This window comes from Monodelphis domestica, chromosome 1 (genome assembly GCF_027887165.1).
Source record: "Monodelphis domestica isolate mMonDom1 chromosome 1, mMonDom1.pri, whole genome shotgun sequence".
Lineage (NCBI taxonomy): Eukaryota > Metazoa > Chordata > Mammalia > Didelphimorphia > Didelphidae > Monodelphis > Monodelphis domestica.
The window spans coordinates 266,774,560-266,793,508 of NC_077227.1; the positions used below are offsets into that span (position 1 = coordinate 266,774,560).

At 37.2% G+C, this 18,949-nt stretch overlaps 1 protein-coding gene across 6 annotated transcripts in view; it reads right to left on the bottom strand.

Moving 5' to 3' along the window:
* The window catches only part of ARMH4 (armadillo like helical domain containing 4), a 150,015-nt gene that overhangs the window by 107,623 nt on the left and 23,443 nt on the right, over window positions 1-18,949 (bottom strand). The window lies entirely within an intron of this gene.

Genomic DNA, 18,949 nt, shown 5'->3' on the forward strand with positions numbered 1-18,949 from the left:
TGACTACATCAAACTAAAAAGCTTTTGTACAAACAAAACCAATATAACTAAAATCAGAAGGGAAGCAACAAATTGGGAAAAAATCTTCATAAAAACCTCTGACAAAGGTTTAATTACTCATATTTATAATGAGCTAAATCAATTGTACAAAAAATCAAGCCATTCTCCAATTGATAAATGGGCAAGGGAAATGGATAGGCAGTTCTCAGATAAAGAAATCAAAACTATTAACAAGCACATGAAGAAGTGTTCTAAATCTCTTATAATTAGAGAGATGCAAATCAAAACAACTCTGAGGTATCACCTCACACCTAGCAGATTGGCTAACATAACAGCAAAGGAAAGTAATGAATGCTGGAGGGGATGTGGCAAAGCAGGGACATTAATTCATTGCTGGTGGAGTTGTGAATTGATCCAACCATTCTGGAGGGCAATTTGGAACTATGCCCAAAGGGCGACAAAAGAATATCTACCCTTTGACCCAGCCATAGCACTGCTGGGTCTGTACCCCAAAGAGATAATGGACACAAAGACTTGTACAAAAATATTCATAGCTGCGCTCTTTGTGGTAGCCCAAAACTGGAAAACGAGGGGATGCCCATCAATTGGGGAATGGCTGAACAAACTGTGGTATATGTTGGTGATGGAGTACTATTGTGCTAAAAGGAATAATAAAGTGGAGAAGTTCCATGGAGACTGGAACAACCTCCAGGAAGTGATGCAGAGCGAGAGGAGCAGAACCAGGAGAACATTGTACACAGAGACTAATACACTGTGGTATAATCGAACGTAATGGACTTCTCCATTAGTGGCGGTGTAATGTCCCTGAACAACTTGCAGGGATCCAGGAGAAAAAAACACCATTCATAAGCAAAGGATAAACTATGGGAGTGGAAACACCGAGAAAAAGCAACTGCCTGAATACAGCGGTTGAGGGGACATGACAGAGGAGAGACTCTAAATGAACACTCTAATGCAAATACTATCAACAAAGCAATGGGTTCAAATCAAGAAAACATCTAATGCCCAGTGGACTTACGCGTCGGCTATGGGGGGTGGGGGGGGGGGAGGAAAAGAAAATGATCTATGTCTTTAACGAATAATGCTTGGAAATGATCAAATAAAATATATTTTTAAAAAAAGAAAGAAAAATAGAAATATCCTGGTTCTGCTTCCATGAAAAGAACTATGAAGTACCCTTATCCAATTACAATCTCATATCTCTCTATGCCTTATTCTTCCCAAACCCCTTCTTGATCTTCACCATGACATACAACTTCCATAGTACTTTATGAGGGCATCATACATTTGTGGTAATATATGTAAAACACAGATTGAATCAAGGAGGGGAAAGGAAAGAGAGGGAGGAAGATAAGTTTAATCATATAATTTAGGGAAACTTGTGTGGAAATTTGTTATTACATGTAATTACTAAGAAAAGAATTTAAAATAAAAATAAAATAAACCTCATGCATCTGAACTAATTGGAATCATTATAATTTTATGTTATTTAATCTCAACTAGGACCTCACTGAAGTAAGGCAATCTTTTTACTCTGAAATTTAATTTACATTATTGGTTTCCTTCAAGATTCAATTCAAAGACCACCTTGTACATGAAGTTTTTCTTGGTTCCTTTAGAAACAAAGGCCCTAGCTTCCAAACCTACTTTGTATTTATTTTGTAAATATATCTATACTTATATTTGTACATGTCTTCAATTAATGTGTGTGCGTATATATGCACATATATATAGAAATATATATATATAAGCTCCATAGGACAAGGATTGTTTCACTTTTGTTTTTTAATCCTCAGCATTTAGCTGTGTTGTGGGATATAGTAAAAACACTTCATAACTTTGTTAATTGACAGCAAAACAACATTTTATGTTAACATTTTGTAAAATGAGGGGTTAATTTGTTAACATCTTCTGCCTACTAACTGTATATTCTAGAAAGAAATAACCATTACATCAATCTTTGTCTAAGGTCAAAATTAAGTCATAGGTAAATTTCAAGAAGGAAAAGAAAACAAAGAAGGAAAATAGGGTAGTCAACATTTACAATGGATTTAGTAGTCTTTCAGCAGCATTTCTTTCATTAACATTTTCTGAAGCAAGTCAAGAAGCACCTCTTCTAAACACGTCTTTGATTGTAAGCGTTTTTCAAAGAAGGCCAAAGGTTTTATAATCATCATCAACCCCATTATAAACAAAAAGCAATTATAACAAGCCCATTTCCTCATAAAAAGAGCAGACCCAGGACTATCTTTATTTCCTAAGTAGAATTTCAAGTGGGAAAAAAAAATTATCAGACATCATAAACCAGAAATGGAAGTCAGAATATAAAAGTAAGTTTTAGAAATTGCTTATTCTTTATGAAAAATGAAGTTAAGAAACTATTCTGATGTAAGCATAGTTATCTAATAAAAATGTTTTTAAGCTTTGAGTATGTAATGTGATTCTCCAGCAGATGGCCCTCAGAGATCAAAAAGTATCCAACAACCTAAGAACTTTTGAAATTAATCAAGTTCTGAAAGTTTGAAATGTCATTTATTTATCATGGTAAATATGTTGAAATCAAATAATATTAAACTATCTAACTATTTAGTCTTCTATAGATATTTGAGATATTAATTCCAAATGTAAGAAAATTATCCAAAAAGCTTGTATATTATGTAGGGTTTGAGTTTTCATTGACTTTTTGGACTAATTCTGCGGATACAAAAGATTCAGAGAAGCACTTGTAACCTGGGAAACATGCTCAAACCAAATATTAACCAAAAGATTCATTAGAAGAGCCAAAGCTACATTTTTCATTTCACAGAATCACAGAATTTCAGAATTTCAAGTCATCTTTTGGTACAATTCACATATGAAAGAAACACCCAGTAATACATGCCAGATAAATAGTCATCCAACCTGTGAATGAAGACTACTAAGAAGAAAGAGTCCTCTCTCTCTCAAAGTAGCCTTCCACTTTTGGATAGCTCTGATTGGTAGGGAGTTTTTCCTGACAAAAAAGTTATTTTTTTCTTTGTAATACATTATTATAAATATTTTTCAATTCCATGTAAAAAATGTTAACATTTATTTTTTAAACATTTTAGTTCCAAATTCTTTCCCCTCTCTTTCCCCTCCCTTGTCCTTGAGAAGGCAAGCTTTTGATAAGATTATACATGTGAAGCCATGAAAAATATATTTTCATGTTGAAAAAGAAAAAAAAAAGAAAAATAAAGCTTAAAAATGTGTTTTGACCTGCATTCCAATTCCATCAATTCTTCTTCTGGAGGTGAACAGTATTTTTCATTTTAAGTCTATTGGAATTGTCTTGATCATTATATCAATCAGGTCCTCTTATGTTGTGGTGCCCAGAAATGAACAAAATGCTCCAGATGAGGCTGGATGTAATAGAACACAGTAAGATTGTCCCCTCCCTATTCCTCAAAACTGTGTCTCTCAATTCAACCCAAGAGACACAAACATTAGCAATTTTGGCTGCCATATCACACTACATATCCATACCAAGCTTGCTGTCTCCTAAAACCTCCAAATATTTTTAAGAACTACTGAGTAACCATGCCTTTCCCATTCTATACCTGTGAAGTTTATTTTTTTATAATCTGAATATAATACTTTATGAACAGCTAGGTTGTACAGTGCCAGGCCTGATGTCAGAAAGACTCAACTTTCTGAGTTCAAATCTGGCCTCCCATTCTTACTAGCTGTGGGACCCTGAGCAAGCCACTTAACACCATTTGACTCTCTTTCATCATATGTAAACTGAGCTAGAGAAGGAAATGGAAAAACCACTCCATTATATCCACCAAGAAAATCCCAAATAGAATCACAAAGAGTCAAGCATGAACAATAATACTTTATATTTAGCCTTATTGAATTTTGTTTTATGAGATTCAGTCCAATTCTCTAACCCATAGAAATTTTTTATCACAACTCTATTGTCCAGTGTGTTAGCTATCTTTTATAGCTTTGTGTCATCTACAGATTTAATAAGCACATCAATGAAAAAAACTTTTAAAAAGAAGTTTAAAAAAATCAATTACGTATTACGTTATATCATGTGTCAGGAATTATATCAGGTGCTTATAAACAGAAAGGCAAAAATGAAATGGCAAGTTGCCAAGTTGCTTATATTCTATTGGAGGAAAAAATGTACATATAATCAGATTCAAAATATATACAAAATAAATATGAGGTCAATATTTGGGTGGGAGACAGTGGTGAATAAGGAAGAGGGGTCAGGAAAGGTAAATATTTCTTGAACAGAATTTTAAATGAAACAAGGATTCTGAGAAGCAGAGGTGAGGTAGGAAAACATTCCGGGGGGTGAGGGGGGATAACCAATACAAAGGTGCTAAGATAAGAAATAGAATATCATTTGTAATTCAGCTCTAACCATCATGGAAGAAATGATTGTTAAATCTTCAATGTAAACATTTACACCTCAGAAATCAGAAATCACACAAATCATGGCTTGGTTTATTATTTTGAAAATTATCTAGACTTGAGAAATTGGGTGGCTCAGTAAGTAGATTGAGAGCCAGGCCTAGAGATGAGAGATTCTGGGTTCAAACTTACTACTTTTCTGCATATTGATTCTAAGACAGAAAGTAAAGGGGGAAGGAAGGAAGGAAGGAAGGAAGGAAGGAAGGAAGGAAGGAAGGAAGGAAGGAAGGAAGGAAGGAAGGAAGGAAGGAAGGAAGGAAGGAAGGAAGGAAGGAAGGAAGGAAGGAAGGAAGGAAGGAAGGAAGGAAGGAAGGAAGGAAGGAAGGAAGGAAGGAAGGAAGGAAGGAAGGAAGGAAGGAAGGAAGGAAGGAAGGAAGGAAGGAAGGAAGGAAGGAAGGAAGGAAGGAAGGAAGGAAGGAAGGAAGGAAGGAAGGAAGGAAGGAAGGAAGGAAGGAAGGAAGGAAGGAAGGAGAAAGATTAAAGTATGTACTGTAAAAATGGTGGTTCTTTAGGTAAAATAAAGGTTCTTTCCATTGATTGTGACGGTGTATCAGTGGAGTACAAGGAGAGTTACTGGAGCAGGATCAGTATATGAGAGTGATAACCAAAGCTTGTCTGGAGCTAACTTCTGTTTTCCTCTCTCCTCCCTGAGGGAGGCAGCTGTCAGTTGCAGCACTCGGTTCCCTGAGGAAATTGCTGGAGGGGAATTGAAGACAGGCTTCCCCTACTAACTAAACCTAAGGATGTCCTCAGTTCTCCCACAGAGAGGATCTAGAGGCAGACCCCAGCAGGGGCTTTGCCTCAGAGGGTCTTGGCTCAAATGACTTTCTATTGTTCTTGTATCATATACCCTTTAAAACTATATCAAGAGGCTTAGCCAAAATCTGACTGCTTTATAAAGGTTTTCATGAAGGATCTTAGGTAAACTGGGTAGAGAAAGGTGGGGATTGGTTACCCTAATATTTTCTACATGGTCCCTCACCTGGGGAGCGAGGATTTCACAACTCCAGGCTTCTCCAGTCCATTTCCCCAATTAAATAACCCCACTATTATTTTATGTAACTATCTGGCCTTAGAAACTACAAAGACATAGGTGCAAGAAGGCAGGAAAGGGCAAGGGAGCTGGGCTCTCCTTTCCATGAGCTCACAGTCCCACTTTGGGGTTAGAGGTAACTCCTCCTCAGTTGACAGGTGGTTGGAGATATCAAATTGAAGAAAGATCTCTAGGAAGCTTGAATGAAAGAAAAGGATTCTCTCAGGTGGCTTTAGTGAAATCCCTAGCCCAAAAACAGGCCATCTCAGGTCACAGTCTCAGATCAGAAGCTCCCAGAATTCCCCAGATCTTCCTCAGGTCACTTTCCTTCCCAGAATCCTTTGCTCTCTAACTGACATTTTTTTCTCTCCCTCAGCTCTGATGTCAGGATTCCAAAAATCCTATCATGCACCCATCCTTACAGTATGTATACGCTTTCCTCCAGAGAATCTACTTGTTAAACATTTACCAGCACACCTCTATATTGCTCTATAAACATCATTTGAGCAAAAAAAGAGTGCAGTAAAAGACTCAAAGAAAGACATCATCACCAGATTGAGGGACTGATGACTGTAGATTAATAATAATGATGATAGGGGCATCTATGTGGCTCATTAGATCAATAATTAGATCAATAAAGGCCCAGAGGCAGGGAGGTCCAGGTCCAGGTCCAGGTCCAGGTCCACTTAACCTCTCTCAGGCTCAGTTTCTTCATCTTTATAAATGTGATAATAATAGCACCTATTTCACAAAGCTGCATGAGGACCAAATGAGATAACATGTAAAATACTTTGCAAATCTTTAAGCATTATGGAAATACTAGTTATTATATATATATATATATTATATTTATATGTCATATATATATATTTCATATATACCATAACTATTTCCAGAGCCCCAAAGATACACCATTTCTGCACATATCCCTTTTCTTGCATATTTCTCACTTCACCTTTTAAAAAATTTTATTTCTTCTTGTCATTGCTATCTACTACATATCAAAAATGCCTTTAATGCCTTTCTTTCCTGCTGTACATTCCCAAGGAACCATTGGTTCCAACAGCTACTATACATCACCACATTAACCACAAAGGTGATGAGCCCTTCTAAGAACAATAATCACAGTGATCTTCCCAAATCACAGAGTGAGCGCCTAGGATAAAGCCTTTGGCCCAAACATTGGAATACTAGTTTCACAAAGGATCCATTTAATTTCTCAGATTTCAGAAATCTGTGAGCCTAAGAGCTGAGCATCAGGAACTGCCTTCTACATTAAAAACTAATTCATTAAGTATTATATGTAATTGGAAAGAAACTGGAAGCAACCTAATGTAATTGAAACTGACAAGAAAGAGGAATATTTAAGAAATCTGAGATGACCCTTATGAAATAATGTAAAAGTAGAATGAGAATACACTAACTATATAGGGAATACAGGGAAAAGTGAGTGAGAACAAAAGACGATGAAACTTGATGGATCTGTAGGGAGACAATTTAAGTTGTTTTGATATGTTATGCATTGAAAGTAATTTACTTAAATGTTAATATGCCACTGGCTCCCCATTAACCTAGAAGTTAACCCAAAATTAGATGAATTGGAGTGAATGAGTCAATCCTCATCTCAAGACATTCAGACCATTTCATCCCATCTAGCCACCCATTAAGTTACCAAGACCCAGTATGGACATTTTCCAGGCTCTCTCCTCTCCAAAAGAAGTATTGCCTTTCATATCCACTTTTTTACCTCTTGTTCTGGGAAAAATAATGAAGTCAATATTACTACCAATGCAATTGGAAAAGTATGGCAGTCTATCGTCCAGTGGCTCCCCTCAGAATCCTTATGACTGCTTAGATCAAAGCTCTTGCTCCCCAGTATGGACTGTATCCCCCTAATTGAATGTAAGCTCTATGAAAGCAAGGACCAACCATCTTACTTTTCTATTTGTGTCTCTAGAGCTAAGCACAGAACCTCACACATAGTAGGTGCTTAATAAATGCCTGTTAATTGATTGACTAATTACCTAATTAAAGAATAATTAAGTCATTAATGATTTATTTAATTAAAGGTCATTCAAGTAACAAAATAAGAATCATTTGATTAATAGTCTATAGGGAGGGACAGCTAGGTGGCTCTGTGAATAGAGAACCAGGTCTGAAGATGGGAGGTCCTGAGTTCCAATCTGCCCTCAGATACTTTCTAGCTATGTGACTCTAAACAAGTCACTTAATCCCAGTTAATTAGCGCTCTTCTGTCTTGGAATTGATAATTAGTATTGTTTCTAAGACAGCAGGTAAGAGTTTAAAGGGGAAAGATGATATATAATATTTCTTATAGTTGTTATATGATCCCTACTCCCCCCTCTTCAATATCTCCATATCACCTAAATAAAGCACCACTTAATTTTCATAAGAATCACTATACCACCCAGCTTTTGGGACAAAAATCCACTATTTCATAAAAACTGTTGGGAAAATTGGAGGACAGTGTGGGAAAGATTAGGCTTAGATCAACACCTCACACCCTACACCAAGATAAATTCAAAATGGATGAATGACTTGAACATAAAGAAGGAAACTATAAGAAAATTAGGCGAACACAGAATAGTATACATGTCAGACCTTTGGGAAGGGAAATACTTCAAAACCAAGCAAGAATTAGAAAGAATTACAAAATGCAAAATAAATAATCTGGATTACATCAAATTAAAAAGTTTTTGTACAAACAAAACCAATGTAACCAAAATCAGAAGGGTAGCAACAAATTGGGAAACAATCTTCATAAAAACCTCTGACAAGGGTTTAATTACTAAAATTTATAAAGAACTAAATCAATTGTACAAAAAATCAAGCCATTCTCCAATTGATAAATGGGCAAGGGACATGAACAGGCAATTCTCAGCCAAAGAAATCAAAACTATTAATAAGCACATGAAAAAGTGCTCTACATCTCTTATAATCAGAGAGATGCAAATCAAAACAACTCTGAGGTATCACCTCACACCTAGCAGATTGGTTAACATGACAGCAAAGGAAAGTAATGAATGCTGGAGGGGATGTGGCAAAGTGGGGACATTAATTCATTGCTGGTGGAGTTGTGAATTGATCCAACCATTCTGGAGGGCAATTTGGAACTATGCCCAAAGGACGATAAAAGACTGTCTGCCCTTTGATCCAGCCATAGCACTGCTGGGCTTGTACCCCAAAGAGATAATGGACAAAAAGACTTGTACAAAAATATTCATAGCTGCGCTCTTTGTGGTGGCCAAAAATTGGAAAATGAGGGGATGCCCGTCAATTGGGGAATGGCTGAACAAATTGTGGTATATGTTGGTGATGGAATACTATTGTGCTAAAAGGAATAATAAAGTGGAGAAGTTCCATGGAGACTGGAACAACCTCCAGGAAGTAATGCAGAGCGAGAGGAGCAGAACCAGGAAAACATTGTACACAGAGACTGATACATTGTGGTACAATCGAAGGTGATGGACTTCTCCATTAGTATCAATGCAATCCCTGAACAATCTGCAGGGATCTAAAAAAAAATACTACCCACAAGCAGAGGATAAACTGTGGGAGTAAAAACACCGCTGAAAAGCAACTGCTTGACCACAGGGTTGGAGGAGATAAGACTGAGGAGAGACTCTAAATGAACACTATAATGCAAACTCCAACAACAGGGAAATGGGTTCGAGTCAAGAACACATGTGATAACCAGTGGAATCATGCGTCGGCTATGGGAGAGGGAAAGGCGGGGGGGTGGGGGGGAGGGGAGGGGAGGAAAAGAAAACGATCTTTGTTTCCAGTGAATAATGTATGAAAACGACCAAATAAAATAATATTAAATTTAAAAAAAAAAAAAGAATCACTATACCAATCAGATATAATAAGAACTATTCATAGGTATAGTTTGAAAATGTTAGAAACAGATATCTTAAAGGTGCTTGAATCAGTCCCTTTGTTTTATAGATAAATGAGAATGAATCAGTCCCTTTGTTTTATAGATAAATAGAATGAAACTTAAGGAATTACATTCTTTTCCTTAAATCATTCAGTCAATAAATGTTTGTAAAATATCTACTATGTGTCAGGTACTGTACTAAATACTGGAGATAAAAAGAAAAGCAAAAGATTTCCTCAAGGAGCTTACAATCTAATCCAGCTAGTTAGTGTTAGACCTCAGACTGGCAACTCCTATTGACTTCCACAACCAGGTTCTTTCTAAAATAGCAGGTTGCATCCCTCTAAGCAGCTAATTAGTAAGTATAAAATTAATCATTTATATTTTCATAAGATAATAAATCACAATAACAAGTATAGAGGGGCATTTTAAGTAGCTCCAAATTTTTAACAAAGGACACTAGAAGCACAAGAGAAAGAAAAAGAAGTAAATACCAAGCCAATATTTACTTAATTCTGATTATATTAAAAAGTAAATTCTTTAAGGAAAATATAAGACAATCAATTAAAATGAGAACTGATGACAACGGAAACTGAACAAAGTTTTATGACAATATAAGACAACCAATATTAATTTACAGTGTTTTGAAGTACTAAATGCACAGCAAAAATATGGCAACCACCCTAAGCACTGAGACATGACAAGGGCATGAAAGCATTTAAAATCACTACACTAGCAGTAAAGTGCTATAAATATGCCATCAATACCAGACACATGAGAATGATGATTTTAGAACCAGATAAAATTATTTGCTATAGAAAACTACTCTTTAGGTATCTGAAAGAAGGAAGGAAACAATGGACAGATGAATCTTATTGTGGGGGGGGTGGAGAAAGGAAGAAGGGAGATGGGGAGGGAGGGGAGGAAGGGAGGGAGGAAAGGAGGGAGATGGAGGGGGGAAGAAAGGACAGGTAGACAGAGACTGACAGGTAGGCAGACCTAGAGAAAAGAAGAGAAAAAGGAAGAGGAAGAGAGGGAGGGGTGAGGAGGAAGGAAAAGGGAAAAGAAGGATAAAAGAGAAGAGAAAAATAGGAAGAGAGGGGGAGAAAAGGAGAAAGGGAAGAGAGAGAGATAAAATGGCAGAGAGAAGGGAGAGGGAGAAAGGGGAAGAAGAAAAAAGAGAGAGAACAAGTACAAATCAATAAATATTGGATCTATATACCTACTTTTCCATCTGCAAAATTTGATGAGACTATCTTTCCACAAACCAAGGGCATCCTTGATGAAAGTATAAAATAAGAACAGGTAGTTTTTCACAAACAATATTTTACCAAAGACCACATCTTTAGGGTCACACAACTGACTAAAATGTAGAGGGGAACCATTTTTCATTATGCATACTGTTTGTTGATCCTCTTTTTAAAAAAGCATTTAATTTGGTTAGATCAAAACATCACCTTAAAGGTTTTCCTCCAAAAATGTTTTTCCTATGAAAATGTCAAGATGATAAAAGATTCCCTGAAAGGTGTTACAGCAGAGATAATTTTGTTCAATGACACTGAATATTAATATTAAGAAACACATAAAACATGGAGACTTAATCATGATGTTTACTATCATGGAAGATAACTGGAACAGAGGCCAAATTAAAGAGGAATTCCCTCTAGATAGTGATCTCGAAATACTCCTCTTTGTTATTGGCATTGTTCTGACTGTACCAAATCCTTGAACACTGAATTGAGATCTATGATCACCCAAAGAATTAAAACTAACTATCCAAATGGATAAGGAATATGGATATATAATGGTTAACTCGTTAAAATACGAATATATTCCAAAATGGATATAACTGAAAGAATGTGAATAATTCATTAAGTTGGTTCATCATTAAATAAATTTTAGACACCTAACCAAGTCAAGAAAGCCAAGGTCATCTCAAGCCATCACCAGTTATCTTTGATTTTTGTCTTGTCACTGAACTTTGATGATTCTAGAAGAGACAGGGAGGCCTACAACTTTGTACAACTCTGCCTCACTTTCATCCAATTTATATGTGAATCAAAAGATAACAACTATGATGCCATTTTGGTCCTTTCAGAGTACAAACTAACCATAATTTAGACAAGCCCTAGACATGGAAAGTGAATTGGACTCATAATTGAACAAGAGATTGAGAACAGGCTGGATTCTAGGAAATTTTGCAGCTCTTTTTAATGAGTCTGAGTTTCTCCTAGGGAAAAAAAAGGTGTCTTTTTTAACAAGAGTATTATTTTCAACTGCTTGATCCCATGGCTCAATGGGGATATGATTGTGGATGTAGACTCTAAACGATAACTAGTGCAAATATTAATAATATGGAAATAGGTTTTGATCATGTAAAACCCAGTGGAATTGCTCATTGGCTACAGGAGGGGGGTGGGAGGAAGGGAGAGAAATAACATGATTCATGTAACAATGGGAAAATATTCTAAATTAATTAACTAAATAAACTTAAAAGTTTTTTTAAAAGAGTATTTTTTGTGATCTTGCCATGAATATCACAATCTCCAAAGAATTAAAGTTAAAGGTCCCCACCCCAAAAAAGGGTCACACAAAAAAAATTTAAATGGCAATATGAATAGACTATAGAATATTGTCACTAAATAACCAAGAAAAATGATATAAAAGATATTATCAAAGAAATGTATGACTGGAAAAGGTGAGCCAGTCATGTGTTGAGTGTAAGAGAAAAATCAATGGAAAAAACAATGTTCCTCTCAAAATCAAAAGAATGAACAACAAAAAAATTCTCCAGCATGTGGTGGGGTGGAGGACAGGGATGCAGAATACCCTATGAGGGGGTTTCTGAGAGTGCAGGGAAAATAGATCACATAGGAAAAAGACCCATGGGGAGAATGTAAACTTCAATTTGGTAAGGAGACCTCAATCATTTTAAATCTCACAGTTGCCACACTGATGAAATCAGAGATCCATTAAAGCATAAAGATAAAGGAAAACATTAATTGCTGGAATCATTAATTAGTATCCTTATTGGGGCAGCTAGAGAAACAGGCCTATAGATGAGAGGTCCTGGGTTCAAATTTGACCTCAAACACTTCCTAGCTGTGTTACCCTAGACAAATCCCTTAACTCCCATTGCCTAGACCTTTCCACTCTTCTTCTTTAGCAACAATAACACAGTGTTGACTCTCAGATGGAAAGTTAAAGTTGTTTGTTTTTTAATAGCATCCTTATACTTTGTGAATCAGGTTTTTTATTGTAGATAATTTTTCGAGAGAAATTTAATTAAAATCTTAAAGCAGGCAAAAAAAAATTTTAAAGCACAAACCACATTTCCTTCTCTGCACCACACGTGACCAAAGAAGCTTCATTTTTTAAATATTATATAATGTTATAAAATACCAGTTTTATTTAAAAAATTCATTATTTCAGCCAATATAGAGGTGTATGTATTTTCCCTTGTTTTACCACCAAAATGAAAGGACATATTCTATCATTCCATCCCATATCAGCATTCTTCTCTTCCACTCTTCCCATATTTACACTTATTTTAGTGGTTTGATCATTGATACAAAATTAGAATTCAAAGCATTTCCATAGCACTTAAGCCAAAATCTGCATTCGTCCTTAGTATAACTGAAGTAAGTGATGAACATCCTTAATACGATACTGCAGAATTATCAGGAGAAATAGACGATTCAATTTGATGATCCTATTATTCTTATTCATTAATTTTATAGGACCAAACCACAGCCACTGAAAGCAAAACATTTAAATGTATTTTACAAATAAAGTCTTTGATCTCTGAAGTGGCCCCTAATGATGTTGTAATTGAATCCTCTTCTCATTTCTACCATCATATCTCCAGCTACCTGACGAATTTAATAGTCACATGACAAGCTGGCAAATGGGAAGGAAGTCCTCTCTAAGAGAGGGAATATTTATTCAGAAAGGAAAAAAAACTGATTTTATGAACTCAAGTATATCTTCTATCTTGACTATAATGGCTGAAGAGCACATATTTCTTCCTCAAAAATAATATAAAGAGAATACAAAATCAGTCCAAGCTCCTAGCAGAAAGGTATGAGTTCAAGTCCCTCTGTTGACCCATGATGCCTGTGTGACTGGGCAGGTCAATTAATTTTTTGATTCCCCTGGCAACTCTCTAATACTCATAAATTACAAGGAAAATGCTCACCTGCATTGATAGAGATGGCCTCCTTATCCAGAAATTCCCTATATCAATGAAGTCATAGGTACATTTTCTATTTCATATGGCAATTACATTGAGCTTGGAAGTGCACTCAGCAAAGTCAAAAATAAAAAATAATTGTTTTTTCTTCAATGGAAAATTTACTTGAGTATACTAAGTATCAAAGTAGTCAAAGTATTAAATCTGTTTTCTTTTTAATACTTTTTTCATAGTGTTTATTTAGCTTCGCTAAATATTAAAGTTTTGGAGATTTTTCCCTCAAGCCACCAAAGAAATGCATTTTTTTCAATCTATTCTTCATTCCCAGTCTCCCCCTCTAGATGTCTATATCTATCTTTGACTCTCTGTCCCTTTCTGTTTCTGTCTCTATCTCTGGCTTTATTCTGTCTATGTCTGTCTGTCTCACACACATGCGCGTGCGGGCACACACACACACACACACACACTTCCTGCCTGGAGAGAATGTCAAAATTCTTCAATAGCAGCTGGGAATATATGGTGGAGGGTTCATATACTGCTTAGGCCAACCTGAGCCTCAATCTTCAGCTACTTCTTCTATGTTGTTACTCTCTTGAGTATAAATTAACTGATCAGTGATTCTGAAATGTCTTGAAGGCAATCTTATAAGCTGGAAAGTTTGGGGAACTCCTGGGTCCCCAGCTGGTGCTTTGGATAGGGATCCAGCAATGCCTCTTGGGGCTGACCACCAAAAGGAAGATGAATCCAACCCCTGACCTAATTGGCCAGAAGACAAGGGCCTGGAGAAAACTCTTTGGACAGTGCAATGCTGAGTCAAAGGTGAAATGTTGATTCAGGATTCCTGTAAACTACTTTATGTTTAAGTCTCAGTCTATAGGAAAAGCATGACAGCAGGAATTTACTGCTCCTACATCTTTGCATATCTCTTGAGTGAAATATTTTGGTGTGTATGGTAGAAATAAAGTTGTTCTATACCTGATTCACAGTGAACATTGAGAATCTCTCTACTCCCCTCCTTTTGCAGAGATCTTAGACATGAACCAAATCTAAACTTTAAGTAACTTTTCCCTAGATTCTGAAGGGGTGGGGGGGGAGGAGAAGAGAATAAAGAGCTATTGAATTCAAGGGTTGGGGGTGAAATTGTAACCCAGCTCTTTAAAGAATAACATTTCCAAAAAAATTTTTAATTAAAATTTTAAAAAATTTAAATTTAAAAAAAAATAACATTTCCCCACCCCCTGGAATTAAATCCAGTCCACATGCTTTGGTCCAGAACTGAAAGGGACCTCTTAATGGAGGAGAAGGCTGGTGTTCCAGCTCAAAGAACCTAATAAAGGATTATTTGTATAGATGCAATATTTTTAATTGATTTATTTATTTAATTGATTTAGAATATTTTCCCTTATGGATATAATATTAATATAATTCTATTATTATACTTATATATTAATATAATATCAGTTACTTTAATTTAGACTTCTTTTTCAGAGATGAACTTTCCTTCAGAATTATCTTGCCCACTTTTCCTTTACCCATCTTCTATTTTCTCTCCATTTCATGGATTCTATGAAACACTCTTCAGAAACCTTTCATGATTTAATCTCTTACAAAGAACCGATGAAAACATACCTGAAAATATTTTCAAATGTCTCTACTAAAATATAAAATAACCTCCCTGAATGAAATGTTGGGTAGATAGAAAAGGCCAGGAAGGTACATTCCTTTGGCATTACAGTCAACAAAAGCAGAAGGGCATACTACTCCAATGGAGTACAATTTTTGTGTCCTCTTAATAAAATTCCATTTATCAAGAATTCTAAGCAGACACAGACCAAACAGTGAGATTATTCAATTACTGATTTATTTTACTTGTGAAACTGTTCTGGAGGTTGACAGTTGAATACACAGTGCACCCACTCTATTAATTACCCAGAATGTCTGACACCAGCAAATGCTTAGAAGTGAGCGAACTACTTAGCTGCTTGGCCTTGATTTAAGAGCTCAATCTGCTTTATTTCTCTTGATCACTGAACAGGTTTAGTCTTCAATTTCCAATAAACACAAGATATTCCATTACAATTCTCTTGCTGAACAATTAGGGGAAAAAATATGAGGCAAAAAAGGCATCAGAGAGAAAAAAATATATCTTTATCTCATCCTCAGTTTCTCAGTTGGATTTCAGCTCCTTTAAATAGCTACAGTCAGGTTGAGGAAAAGTAAAGTAAAGGGAATAGAAGATGAAGATAAGTTCTGGCTTCATTCAGTTCTAAATTATTCCTTTTAAAGGTACACACATATAACTCAAAGACATTGAGGATGGAAAGAAAGGTTCCCACATATGCCAAAATATTCATAGCAATATTTGAAGAATTTCAAAAAACCGGAAACAAAATCTGCACCCATTCATTGAGAAAGGGCTGAGCAAATTATGATATATGGGTTTTAAAAAATATTACTACACTGTAAGAGACAAAGAATGGGAAGAATTTTTAGATGAACTGAAAGGCATAAATGACCTAATGCAAAGCAATAAAATAAGTAGAGCCAGGAGAACAATATGCACAATCATATTATTAAATAAAGTTACTAAATCATAGTACTAAAAACTTTTAAAATTATATATATAAAATACAGATGATCTTTAATTTGAATAATTAATCTTGGACTAGGAAAACATATAATGATATATGCTTTCTTCCTCTCAGCAGAAAGAGTGGGGAGGAGGCTGGGCACCATGAGATATAAGCATAGGCCAATCAATTTCATTTAACCTTTATTCATTGTTATAAGGAAAGGTTTAATGCCGTGATAGCAAACCTATGACATGTATGTCAGCACTGACACATGTAGCCATTTTCAATGACACACAGCCACATGTAGGTTCAGCATGCCTTGGGGCCCAGAGCCACAGGGAGCCACACACCCACAGCTATGGCCTTGGCCATTCCCCAGCCTGGCCCAGGGAAGAGGGCTGCTCCACCTGATGGCTGTGGGGGCAGTGGGCAGCAGGCAGCAGGCGGCTGGGGCTCCTGGGCTCCCATGGGGATAGGGAGGAGAAGCGCACGTGCAAGGAGCGTGCGGGACAAGCAGGCTGGCCAGTGGTAGCCACTGCTCTTTCAGTGCCCCCCCCCCAGCCAGTTGGCTGGGGACGGAAGGGGCAGGGCCAGGCTGGTGGAATACTGGGTTGGGCTCCGGCCCACATGCAACAGAGGAGTGCCTGGAACTGATTACCAGACACTTTTAGCACCCTGAAAAATATAGCAGGGCTTTACTCACAATTTTTCCCTCTATCTACTTTTGTGAGATCTTATTCTCAGCATTAAATAATACTAAAACCAACAAAAGAAACAGATTGACAGATGAAGTTAGTAGGGCTTGCTTGGGCTTGAAGTGTACAAAATACCAAACTTTGATTCAGTCAATGAAATTCAGCAATAAAAAAGTCACTAATAGGCAGGTTAGTTAAAGAATTCCCCCCCTCTCTCATTTATCTTAATTCACAGCACCCCACACAAGTTAAATAATATCAAGACCAACAAAAGAAACTGACAGATGAACAAAGAAGTCACTAAGCAGGTAAGTTAAATAATTAGTTTTTGGTTTATTAAATACAGTTATATGTTACAATTATACATTTCTGTTATTTAACTATAAATATCGTGAAATTGTAGTAGTTGTTGTTTTTTTTTCTCAAAGTGACACACCACCCAAGTTATGCTCACTTTTTTGGCAAATTTTGACACACCAAGCTCAAAAGGTTGCCTATCACTGGTTTAATGAGAAAATAGGAATATATTTGGAAATGTTGATAGCATAAAAGATAGCAAGAATTAATAAAACAGGAAAGAAGGAAGGAAGGAAGGAAGGAAGGAAGGAAGGAAGGAAGGAAGGAAGGAAGGAAGGAAGGAAGGAAGGAAGGAAGGAAGGAAGGAAGGAAGGAAGGAAGGAAGGAAGGAAGGAAGGAAGGAAGGAAGGAAGGAAGGGAAGGAAGGGAAGGAAGGGAAGGAAGGGAAGGAAGGAAGGAAGGAAGGAAGGAAGGAAGGAAGGAAGGAAGGAAGGAAGGAAGGAAGGAAGGAAGGAAGGAAGGAAGGAAGGAAGGAAGGAAGGAAGGAAGGAAGGAAGGAAGGAAGGAAGGAAGGAAGGAAGGAAGGAAGGAAGGAAGGAAGGAAGGAAGGAAGGGAGGGAAGGAGGGAAGGAGGGAAGGAAGGAAGGAAGGAAGGAAGGAAGGAAGGAAGGAAGGAAGGAAGGAAGGAAGGAAGGAAGGAAGGAAGGAAGGAAGGAAGGAAGGAAGGAAGGAAGGAAGGAAGGAAGGAAGGAAGGAAGGAAGGAAGGAAGGAAGGAAGGAAGGAAGGAAGGAAGGAAGGAGGGAAGGAGGGAAGGAGGGAAGGAGGGAAGGAAGGGAGGGAGGGAGGGAGGGAGGGAGGAAGGAAGGCACCATGGTCTCCCAGTACACCTGAAATTCCTAGAGACATCACAGGTCAAATATTACATGAGGAATTCACCATTTAGGACTGGAAGCTAAACAAACATAGGATCCTCTATCTCTAAGCTTTGGATGTATTTACACTAACCTTAAGATTACAGTCTGAGAGTGAGGGGATACCTTGTGTTTACATCTCAAACACATTCGGTTCCTCCAGATAATTTACTCACCTTTATGTTCCTTACATCTCAAAGATCACTTATTATCCCAAACATCCCCAAGGTTTCTCAAGATGGGTGACATGATCAGGATGCCATAAAGGATGTGTACTTGTACTATGCCCCCAGACCCACCTATATGATCAGGATGTCATAAATGATATGTGCTTCTATTTAAGCCCCCAGTTCCAAAGGCACCTATTCTCCCCTGATTGCCCCACTTATTTGTTCTCATTGTTCATCCCCCTCCCCATCCTTCCCTTCCAAGTCACTTGGATCTCATCCCTTTAGGATATCAAAATCCTGAACTTTTCTCTGTTCAGGGAGGCAGTTGGTCCTGCAGGCTACCTCCCAACCATTCAACCTAAGTAAATCTCTATCTTTAAAGAGTTTCCAGCACAGTCTGTCATTCTTGAAAGGGCACCCTCCCCGGACCAAGGGTTAGTCTCCAGCCTACACACACACACACACACACACCCCAGAAGGAAAGAAGAGAGGGAAGGAGGGAGAGAGGGAGGAGGGAAGGAGGGGAAGAAAGAAGAATGGAAGGAGGGAAGGGAGGAAGGAAGGACTCATGAGTCAAATCTCCCTCCTGACTGGCACAGGAATTCTGACCTACTCAGTTTCTGATCTGGGCCAGGTCTCCTGTCCTTAGGGAGCCAGGTAACCACTGCCCTCTTTCTGGGAACAGAAATGTTGGTGCTAGTCTTTAATG